Source organism: Canis aureus, chromosome 32, assembly GCF_053574225.1.
Source record: "Canis aureus isolate CA01 chromosome 32, VMU_Caureus_v.1.0, whole genome shotgun sequence".
In the NCBI taxonomy this organism is placed as follows: Eukaryota; Metazoa; Chordata; class Mammalia; order Carnivora; family Canidae; genus Canis; species Canis aureus.
This window is the reverse complement of record NC_135642.1, coordinates 12,963,692-12,975,728: the sequence shown is the minus strand read 5'-3', so window position 1 is coordinate 12,975,728 and position 12,037 is coordinate 12,963,692. Positions and strand designations below refer to the sequence as shown.

Genomic DNA, 12,037 nt, shown 5'->3' with positions numbered 1-12,037 from the left:
CCCTAAGCCTTAAAGGAGAGCCCAAACTGTACTGTACTGTACTGAATGAGCGGCTCTACACAGCAGGCACTTTCCCAACGATGCATAACCCCGCCCAAAGTGGCCACAAACAAGATAAAATACCACACTCGAACCTAACCTCTCCCTCCAGTCATCTCAATGTTCCGTGGCCCCTAACAAACTATTCACAAGCACCCTCCTAGCTCCTGCTTGCGGAAACGAACATTCCCAGGACCCCGGCCGTTTCGATTGACGTTACTTCCGGGGAAAGTAACCTTTCTCCGGCGGTTGCCGGACTGGAAAGGTCTCGCGACATTTGCTCCCGCGAGATCTGCTTGCTCACTCTAGCGACGACATCCTCCTCCTCCTCCCCGCCGCCTTTCGGCAATCTTCGCCAGTCTCAGCCTCGACCAATCTGCACTCAGATGGCATGGATCAGGGTCTCCCCCCGAACCCCAGTCCACACTGGGCGTCAGGCGGCAGCGGCGGGGTGCGAGCTGCACGAGGCCGACGGCAGCGGCACTGCGGGAGGCCACGGGCTGGCGACGATCTGTGAGCGTGGGCGGGGCGGGGGTAAGCTAGCTGAGTAGCGGCTCGATTGTTCTGGCCTGGCTATGGCGCCTCTCCTCCCCCCCGCCATGGCTCCCCGTGTCCCTGCTCCGCTCCTCTCAGTGAGTGAAAGTGGCCGCCGCCGCCGCCGGCCCAGCGCCCGCAGCCGCCTCAGCGCCGCCGCCATCTTGGGGTCCCAGGAGCCGCCGAGGGAGCGAGCTAGGAGCGTCCACGCCCAACGCAGTCACCGTCCCACGGCCTCAGAGAGCGAACCGCGGCTCCACCGTCGGCGGGGCGACCCCCCCCTTCGGACCCCGCCCGCACCCCGCCCCCCCTCCGCCGCCGCCGCGGCGGCGGGGCCCGGCGGCCCGAGGTGAGGCGACTAGACGTGGGCGGGCGAACGGAAGGGGGGGTTGTGTAGGCCCCGTTGCGCCCCTCTCTGCGGGCGACGACTGGGCCGCGTCTTAAAGGGGCCGTCGCCCCCGGCCCTTGGATTTGTTGGGGTTAGTGGGGAGGATGGGTGTGGACACTCCCCGTAGGGTTGGGACCTCAGGGACCTGGGCCTCGTCCTTCCCCCTCTCATACCTCTACAGACCTGGGGTCACGCGGTGACCTCAGATAGCCGAGGGAGCCCGTGGGGCGCCCACACGTGGGGACTGTGTTAGACCAGGTGCACGTGGGACCCGGTGGGGCGGTGTCGGGCTAACACGTGTGTGGGTTTGGGGGTGGGGTGGGTCAGGGCGGGGGCTGGTTGAGCTCAAGTGGGAACCCTGTGAGGGCTTTATCTGTCCTCTTAAACAAATAAGATCTAAGAGCTTAAGAGTATGCCAGTTTATGGGGAGCAAGTTGGGATATGGGTAAATGGAGTATGCTGTTTGTTGGTGTTAGGTGGGGACAGCCTAACACGTGCACATATTTAGGAGTGTGTAGGGGACACCCATTGTGGTCTTTTAGGTTTTTGTAGAACGTCTAGGCAAGTGTCATCCAATTTTGACATTCCTACTTGAGCTTGCTGATGAAAACTACTACTTCCGTAATCAGCTAGGGTGGAAGCCCCCTACAGTTTGGGAGCGATAGAGCCTAAGAAGGCACTCAACTATTTTAGTTTACAGCCAACTGTGCCCGAATTCTTTGATTCATACACTGTTTAGTTTCATGTTTGAGTACTTGTTGGTAGGATTGGGAGATGGAATTAGGAGGTTGACCTCGAAAAAGTCACAGGTAACCAGTTACTTTTCCAATCAGTGGCTTTCATGATTTTCTTTTCCAAGGAGATTTTCACTGTGGTTTGCTAGTGGTGGCGTTTTATTTATTTATTTTTAAGTAACCACTTTATTGCAATATAATTCACATACCAAAAATACTGTTCGGTGATTTTTTACTTTTTAAGATTTTTAAATTTATTTATTAATGAGAGACAGAGAGAGAGAGAGAGGTGCAGAGACACAGGCAGAGGGAGAAGCAGGCTCCCTGCAGGGAGCCCGACGTGGGATTCGATCCCAGGACTCCAGGATCGCGCCCTGGGCCAAAGACAGGCGCTACACCGCTGAGCCACCCAGGGATCCCCTGGGTGATTTTTAATATACTCAGAGTTGTACAACTTTCACCACTGTGTAATTCATCACCCCAGAAAGAAGTCCCATTAGCAGTCACTCTCCCCTCAGCCCTTTCCCTGGCCCTTAGCGACCACTAATCTATTTTCTGTCTTTGTAGATTTGCCTATTCCGGATATTTCGTACAAAGGGAATCATACAATATGTGTCTTTATGTGACTGGCTTCTTTCACTTAACATGCTCTCAAGGTTCATCCATGTTGTAGCATGTATCAGGATTTTGTTGCCAAATAATATTCCATTCCCTTTGTGTTTTATGCTTGAAGTTCTCAAGCTCTTCCTATAAATAAATAATTTGAGGTTATTATATGGTAAAAGTCACATTCCTACTACATAATAAAATAAATTTGTATTTTTAAGGGTTAAATTCTGTTATTCTAGTCTACTGTGTTCTTTTTCTCTTTATTTTGTTTCAGTAGAATCCAAACTAGTTTTTAAAGATCGTCGTCTCAAAAAAAAAAAAAAAGATCCTCGTCTCTTTTAATAGGAAAAAATTATAAAGAGGACAAATGTGATTAGAAAAGTTTATGACTAATAAAAACATTTTTGAGTACATCAGGGTGGAAATGTGATGTCTAAGCAACAGACCGTAAACTATGGTGTTATAATTTCACTTAAATAATTGCTTGTCTTTGTATTACCAAGGAATGGTATTCCTAAGAGCCTTTGAGTGCTGTTACTTGTGTAGACACAGGGCTAGGGAGGGAGTAATAGACACCTCTCTGCCCTCAAGAGGATTAAAACTGGCTTGGGGATTTAACGTCAACGTACAAGTTGACACAAAATATAAATGCCGGGATCCAGTGAAGTTTTGAGAGTTTGGAACAGGATAGGGTTAATAGGATACTTTGAATTTGTTTTTTTTATTTTTTTTATTTTTTTATTTTTTTTATTTATTTTTTATTGGTGTTCAATTTACTAACATACAGAATAACCCCCAGTGCCCGTCACCCATTCACTCCCACCCCCCGCCCTCCTCCCCTTCTACCACCCCTAGTTCGTTTCCCAGAGTTAGCAGTCTTTACGTTCTGTCTCCCTTTCTGATATTTCCCACACATTTCTTCTCCCTTCCCTTATATTCCCTTTCACTATTATTTATATTCCCCAAATGAATGAGAACATATAATGTTTGTCCTTCTCCGACTGACTGACTTCACTCAGCATAATACCCTCCAGTTCCAGATACTTTGAATTTGTGTGGCAAAATAAATGAAGTTGATGACAAGTTTTTTTTTTTTTTTTTTTTTAAGATTTATTTACTTATTCATGAGAGACACAGAGAGAGAGAGAGAGAGAGAGAGAGAGAGGCAGAGACACAGGCAGAGGGAGAAGCAGGCTCCATGCAGGGAGCCTGACATGGGACTCGATCACGGGTCTCCAGGATCACACCCCGGGCTGAAAGGGGCACTAAACCACTGAGCCACCCGGGCTGCCCTGATGACAAGTTTTAAGTTGAATCTTAAGCATGAACATTTTGATATGATAGGCTGTAGCGTGCAGAGGATGAGAAGAACATAGTTGCTAATAACTTATTAAACACCTATTATGGACACTAATCCTAATCATGAGGGCTCTGGTCCCACCTAATACCATCATCTTTGGAGTTGGATTTCAACATATGATGGGAGGGGGCACAAACATTCAGACTATGGCGGTACATTAAGTTAGGAATTCAATTACAGAGCATTGGAATCGCTTCTAATCGTGATATAGTAGGTTTGCTTAGGGTTGAAAAAATCACGAAGCTTAATGCCTGGCTTTAATAAGTACATAATAGAGATTTCTATATATGTTAGGTCAGAAGTAGGAGATTAGTAATAGTAAATGTAGTTGACAAATTAGATATTAAAAAAATTATTGGGATTAAATGCTATTCATACTTTTTTTTTAAAAAAAGATTTTATTTATTCATGAGAGAGACAGAGAGAGAGGCAGAGACATAGGCAGAGGGAGAGGCAGGCTCTCTGCAGGGAGCTGGATGCGGGACTTGATCTGAGGACCCTGGGATCACAACCTGAGCCAAAGGCGGATGGATGCTTATTCACAGAGCCATCCAGGTGCCCCATATTGATACTTTTAATGGACTGAAAGACAGTGAATCAACTGTGTGAGGTGCTTTTATAAACTTTCATTACCAAGGATTGACAGCCTGTGTGATGGTCTGTAAAGCAGGGTTCTTTTTCTTTTTCTTTTTTTTTTTTTTTAAATATAGGCTCCATGCCCAGTGTGGGGTTTGAACTCAGAACCCTGATATCAAGGGTCACCAACTGAGCCAGCCAGGCACCCCTATAGAGCAGAGTCCTTAACGTTTTTTATGTGCCCTGCACCCCTTTGCAATTTAAAGAAGCTTGTGAATGCCTTCTCAGAATATGAGATATATTGTATAATATATTATACATTTAAATATATAATATATAGTTCCCATATTTATTTATTTTTTTTTAAATTTTTATTTATTTATGATAGTCACAGAGAGAGAAAGAGAGAGAGGCAGAGACACAGGCAGAGGGAGAAGCAGGCTCCACGCACCGGGAGCCCGATGTGGGATTCGATCCCGGGTCTCCAGGATCGCGCCCTGGGCCAAAGGCAGGCGCCAAACCACTGCGCCACCCAGGGATCCCATGTTCCCATATTTAAAAAGTAATTTATGATGTAAGAAATATCCTTTTTATTACTGAATTAAATAACTAGTGAAAGTCTAATCTTGCTGGGCTGTGCTGCCTACCTTCAGACTTGAAGGAAAGAAATGCTAATTTCAGCTATAGGTTACTGAAAATAAGGATGCAGAATTTTTAAGATTTTTATTTATTTGTGAGAGAGAGAGAGAGAGAGAGGCAGAGACATAGGTAGAGAGAGAAGCAGGCTCCATGCAGGGAACCTGATGTGGGACTCGATCCCGGGACTCCAGGATCACATCCTGGGCATGAAGGCAGGCACTCAATTGCTGAGCCACCCAGAAGTCCCAAGGCATTGTTTTTATTTTTTTATTATTTTTATTTTTTAAAAAAGATTTTATTTATTTATTCATGACACACACACACAGAGGCAGAGACATAGGCAGAGGGAGAAGCAGGCTCCACGCAGGGAGCCTGATGCAGGACTCGGGACTCCATCCGGGGACTCCAGGAACACGCCCTGGGCCAAAGGCAGGCACACTAAACTGCTGAGCCACCCAGATGTCCCTGAGACATTGTTTTTAGACTAAGAAAGATTTGAGTTTGAGTCCCACTTAACCATTGGGTAGGCTACTCAACTTTTTTTTTTTTTTTTTTTTAAGATTTATTTATTTTAGAGAGAGAGAGAGCACTTGGGAGTGTGTGTGTGGGGGTGCACAGATGAAAAGAATCTTCAAGCAGACTCCCTGCTGAGCGTGGATCCTAGGACCCATGAGATCATGATCTGAGCAGAAACCAAGAATCAGACACTTAACCAACTGAGCCACCCAGGTGCCCCAAGCTACTCAACATTTTTGAGTTTCAGTTCTCCTTATCTGTGAAATGGATGGGGATAATAATTTTCACTTCTGAAATTAAATGACATATTAACTGTAAGATAGCATATTAATGAAAATTGGTTTATTTTTGTCTTTGAAGAAATAAATACTCCAAAGACCATGACATACATTCTATTCTGATTTGGGAGAAGGGAAACTATTTGTTATGTAGTAGGAAGGAACAGCCTGTATGGGATATAGGATCTACTCAGGGCATTCAAGCATAGAGTTCATCTTTTGGTAATGGTACTAAAACTATTCTTGTAAAAGAACAAATAAAGTTCTTTCAGGTTTGCATGAAAGAACTAGCTTTCTTTGTAAGAAGTTAGTAGCTAAGTAGAATAAACTGTGGGTAAATCTTTCATATTTTTGCGCATGAACAAACGACTAGTGAACATAAATATGGTAAAAAGAATGTTTGGGTCACTTTATTCCTGAGAATGTTGCTGAGTGTTGCCAGAAAGCCAACAAAATGTTAGTCATTCCCCGGAGAGGTATGAAAAAGAAAAAATAAAAATGGACTGCATTAATTATCTTGGTACAAAACCACAATACAATCCACTCTTAGGCTATAGAATGGATTCCAATTATTGCACCTCAAGGAAGAATAAATTAAGCAGGAGGGAAGTTTCCAGAAAATGGCAATATAAATTATGAAGGCAATGGTAAGGCTTTCACATGAAGATAAAAGAAATTTGACTCCATGATGGAATAATGAAGACTGGGATGAACTTGATTAAATTAAGTTGAATTTTGAAAAACATGAATTATAATCCTGGAAATTGAGAACTAGTTTGAAAGATGAATATTGCTTGACAGGTATATAATGAGTTGTTTGTTTATGAAACTTATTAGCACAGAAGGTGTTTAAGGCTCAAGAACAAACCAGACACAGTTGTAAGGGTTACAAAGCCAGAGACTTTTGTGATCTAGTCCTAGTTCATTTCAGGTCAGCAAACCATTTAATGATGCTTGTACCTAATGGTTTATGAAACTCCTTATTTTGTTCATTCAATAAATATTTATTGAACACCTAATGAATGCTTTTTGACCCTCCCAACAACAATTTGTTGAGCACCTGCCACACTCAAGGGACTATGGTAGACTCTGGGGATATACAAGTGAATTAATGCAGGTGTGTGTATATGCATGGAGAGTATAGAGGGTCTGCAAAGATAAACACATTTTTTTTGTTTATTGTTTTCTTAAAAAATTTTATTTATTCATGAGAGACAGAGAGAGGCAGAGACACAGGCAGAGGAAGAAGCAGGCTCCATGCAGGGAGCCCAGTGTGGGACTTGATCATGCCCTGGGCCGAAGGCAGGCGCTAAACCACTGAGCCACCCCGGGGTCCCCCACTGAATGTTATTCTAATGTTAGTAATAGTTTGCCTTTTTAAGAGTCATTTTTATTTATTTTTTATTTATTATTATTTTTAAAGATTTTATTTATTTATTAGAGACACACACACAGACAGGCAGGGGGAGAAGCAAGGACGTAGGACTTGATTCCAAGTCTCCAGGATCACGCCCTGGGCTGAAGGCGGCGCTAAACTACTAAGCCACCAGGGCTGCCCTAGAGTCATTTTTAAAATGTAATAATAGACCCAAGCCCTGGGCTGAAGGCGGCGCTAAACCGCTGAGCCATTGGGGCTGCCCGACACATAGTGTTTAATTGCTATATATTATCATCTAATTGAACCCTCTCACTTTACAAAGAGGCTTGTGGGACCTTGAGAGGATAGCCAATGTTCCTAAAGTCTATCTGGCTTGTCAATAGCATTAAAGTCACAGCTTTTGACTTCAACTTCTCCATCCAACCATGTTATTTCCATAGAGGATTGTAGTACCTTGTAACATCATTTTTTTCAAGTAGGCTCCATGTCCACCCTAAGATCAGGAGTTGCACGTTCTACCAACTGAGCCTGCCAGGTGCCTCTAGTAGCATGTAGTTTAGTTAAAATACTGCTTGATAAAGGTATTCTTTTGGATACCATGATGGTGGCTATGACATGAAAATTTTAAAACCCATAGGGTTTTACAGCACAAAATTAACTTTAATGTGTAAAAATTAAACAAAGATCATTGAGGAGGTAGAGAGGTCCCATGAAGGAATGTAGAAAAGAGAATCTAATTGTATTAGAAATGTGTGAAATAACCTTACTAAAAAGGGAGGAAGGGGCATGCTGACCTAAGTAATCTTGGAAATGAGTGGAATCTAAGACAAAAGGAATTGTACATAAGCATTGTAGTCTAATTGATAAAATTGTATCCCGTGAAGGTGCGGGTTAATTCTGATACTGATATGTATGTATACTGCAATTGAACAATTAGTAAATAGATGGTAAGAGATGGGCTCCTCACTGTTATTGTGTGAATTTACAGATAAGGGGAGGAGGCTAGAATGATTCATGTGGTAGATTAGAGTTGGGAACATCAGCATGAACTCATGTTTAGCTTAATACAGATGGTTACATATTGAAATATTTGTATATGTGTATACATGCTTGTATTTATATACATATATAATATACAATATACATATAAATATTACATATTATATATAATATAATACAGATTATATTATAAATATTATAAATATACATATATTTCTGTGGTCTGTCAGCTGATGTTAAAAGAAACTCAGGAGCAACACAAGATCTTAGTTTCCAATACCATTATTTAATACAAGGAACAAGAGCTCCTTGGAAAAATGGCTGATTCTAGGATGGGGCAGGAAATATATAAGGTGAACCTAGAACATCTTGTAGTGCCAGAAAGTAAGGAAGTGCTCTAACAACAAAAACCACTTACCACCACCACCACAACACAACCCCATGAGGAGGAGGGTATGTCAGGAGCCAGCTGAAAGAGCTCTCAGTGGCCAAAACTGGAATGATTTGAGCAGCAAAATAAACTAAGCAGCATTGGATTATAACCTGTAATATAAAATCAATATTTTTGAGTCTATAATGCTCTAAATAATGATTGAGTGAATGAATATACTGTTTGAAATACTGCCTTAGTGTAGTTTTATGCCCTAGGAGCCTCTGGTTTGCTTGAGGTTGTTCAGACAGTATTGAAGTTGAAGTATGTGGGACTTTGGAGTCAGACTTCTTGGATTTCAGACCTGGCTTTGATACTTCTGGCTGTGTTCACTTTCTGTAAAGTGGAGGTTATAATAGTGCCTAGGTCTTTTTTTTTTTTTTTTAATTTATTTATTATTTATTTATTCATGAGAGAGAGAGAGAGAGAGGCAGAGGGAGAAGCAGGCTCCATGCCGGGAGCCCCCGACGCAAGACTCAATCCCGGGACTCCAGGATCGCACCCTGGGCCAAAGGCAGGTGCCAAACTGCTGAGCCACCCAGGGATCCCCAGTGCCTAGGTCTTAAGTGCGGGATACCTGGATGTGTCTCAGTGGTTGAGCTACTGCCTTCAGCTCAGGCTGGGAACCTGGGATCCTGAGATCTAGTCCTGCATCAGGCTCCCTTGCAGGGAGCCTGCTTCTCCTTCTGCCTGTATCTGTGTTTCTCATGAATAAATAAATACAAATGTTTAAAAAAGGATTAAATGAGTTAATGCTTATATAAAATACATATGCATATGAAATGTTTGGCACATAGCTCTCAATAGAATGTTAATCTGTTGTATTTGATACAAGATCAAAAAATTGGAATCGCTTGTAATGGAATCTCCCTCCCCACCTCACCAGACTTCTTAAATAGAGGAAAAAGTATAACTTCAATTTAACAAGTGTTTATTGAGCACCTAGTTTGATGTACACAATATCTGCCTTGTTCTAATTGACTGTATAATGAAGAGAATGAGTAAATGTATTTAATGTTAATAAAATCATTACACATCTAAGTGACTAATAGAGGATTAACTATTGAACTGATTGATAGCTAAAATTTCCCAGCACTTGGTGAGGCATCTCTCTTTTTCACAAGTAACCATTAAGCAGGCTAAAGTTATCTTCCCTTTGCTGAGGAATGAAATGAGTTGCTCAAGTTTTCTGGGCTGTTGAGTTCAGTCCTTTAATTTCTCTCTTATATGAGAACATCTTTTTCTGAGCTGTATCATTCTCTGGAAAAGGTAAGTGTTTTCATGAATCTAGCTGTGAAATTTGTTGCAATAACTGGCTCTTCGGTAAGAGATCTTCAGCTATGTTTTCAAGTTTTTAATTTGATGAATTGTTATTAAGTGAGTGCTTTTCAGTACAAGACTTATGGAAATATAACCGTATGAAAATATAACCTCTAAAATAGCATAACTTGGACACCTTGGTGGCTGACCGGTTGAGCATCTGCCTTCGGCTCAGGGCATGATCTTGGAGTCCTGGGAGTGAGTCCCGCATCAGGCTCCCTCTATGGAGTCTGCTTCTCTCTGCCTGTATCCTCTGCCTTTCTCCCTCATGAATAAATAAATAGAATCTTAAAAAAAATCATAAAATTTTTTTAAGTTACCATGTGGAAAGGTCCAGTAAATACCTCAGGAAACTGTTCCTCCCTTTTGGATTTTTTGGTTTAGTAATATATAAACCCTAAATGCTTAATAAATAGGGTTTAAACTTATTCAACCTAAGGTTCTGTCTATAGTGTATACTGCAGAACTCCATAGAGGCAGTTATGCTAGTAAAGATACTTATTTTATTATTTCAGTAAGATGTTTTTGTTCCCTGTCTTGGTGAAGATACTCTTTTAGGAAGTTGATACTTTCCTAGAAGAAAGCAAATGCATTGTAATTGATTTTTTAAAAAATCTTTGTTAACATACTTCTTTTTCATATAGTAGTGTAATTTCATTAATAACAATAGGGAAAGGAAAATGCGGATAGCATTTTTTTCTTCCTCCATATGCCTTTAAGGTAGGCCAAAATATTTTCTTTGCCATTTTAGGAATTTATGAAAGGGCCATCCTTTTTTTAGCTGGGAGCAATTAAAATGCAGGTGTTATTATTTCTGAAACTGTTTTGGGTAAACTCTGGGCTTGTTAAATTGCTAGACTGTGCCCATGCGCTTTTTTTTTTTTTTTTTTTTAAGATTATATTTATTTATTCATGACAGACACAGAGAGAGAGGCAGAGACACAGGCAGAGGGAGAAGCAGGCTCCATGCAGGGAGCCCGACGTGGGACTCAATCCCCGGTCTCCAGGATCACACCCCAAGTTGAAGGCGGCGCCAAACCACTGGGCCACCGGGGCTGCCCTGTGCCCATGCTCTTGTAGTGATTCCTTTGAGCAAATTGTTTCTGGCCTACTTGTAGAGGGCTCTGTTGGTCTTTGTTATTTGAGGACAAGGTCTTTTCCTCAATCAGTGTCTGGTATATAGTAGCCTTTTAATGAATATTTGATAGTCTGAAAGAAAAGTTTTGGTTCAACTGGGGTTTTATTTAAAGAGTGCATTGGAGGTGCTTGGATGGCTTGGTTGGTTAAGTGTCTGCCTTTGGCTCAGGTCATGATCTCAGAGTCCTGGAATAAAGCCCAGAGTTGGGCTCCCTGCTCAGCAGGGAGCCTGCCCCTCTCTCTACCCCTCCCCCTGCTTGTGTGTCACTCCTCTCTTTCTCTCTTAAATAAATAAATAAATAATTTTAAAGAGTGCTTTGTGATTTATTTACATCTTATTTGCCATGCCTTAGGGTGACCAAAAATTATTGTTCAAATGTGGATACTTTTGAAAATGAAGGGCAACAGACTATTTGTGATTATGCTTAGGACAGCAAACTTATGGGTTTTAGGAAAACCAACTAGGAGGTATGCCCAAGTCATGAGGCTTCTTTGTTTTTGTTATAGCAGTCTGGTGGTGAAGAATTGGGGATTTGGTGTCACAGTAGTAGATCTGAGTTCTGATTCTAGCTTGGGCAAATTATTTAGCTTAACTGAGAATAAGGTTTGAGTAATTGTGGTGATTAAAAGGGCTGGTATTATGAAAGCACCTAGGACAGAAAAGCTCTTTACACTAGTGTGCTCTTATTCATTGTAGATTCCTTGTCCTCTCCTCCTATCTTGCCATACTAGAGTTTTTACTTTTAACAGAGGCTCGCTGTGAAAGCTTTTTTAATGGTTAAGATTAACTGAAACATTTCACTAAAACATTTTAGTGAATGCAGGAATGTTTCTTAAGCCATTGAACTTATTTTTTGTTAAATTGTGTAATATGGTGAGTGGGAAATGAATATCCTATGAAACCTAATTACTGTTACTCTTTCCTTTTTTTTTTTTTATTTTATTTATTTATGATAGTCACAGAGAGAGAGAGAGAGAGAGGCAGAGACACAGGCAGAGGGAGAAGCAGGCTCCATGCACCGGGAGCCTGACGTGGGATTCGATCCTGGGTCTCCAGGATCGCGCCCTGGGCCAAAGGCAGGCGCCAAACCGCTGCGCCA

General features: G+C 41.9%; 1 protein-coding gene across 1 annotated transcript in view; it reads left to right on the top strand.

The window, feature by feature from the left end:
* The first annotated feature begins 391 nt into the window (after positions 1–391).
* Positions 392–12,037, top strand: part of INO80 (INO80 complex ATPase subunit) — a 129,802-nt gene continuing 118,156 nt past the window's right edge. The window contains exon 1 of the mRNA XM_077880663.1: positions 392–922. The gene's annotated coding sequence lies outside the window, so the exon portion shown is untranslated. The remainder of the gene's footprint in view (positions 923–12,037) is intronic.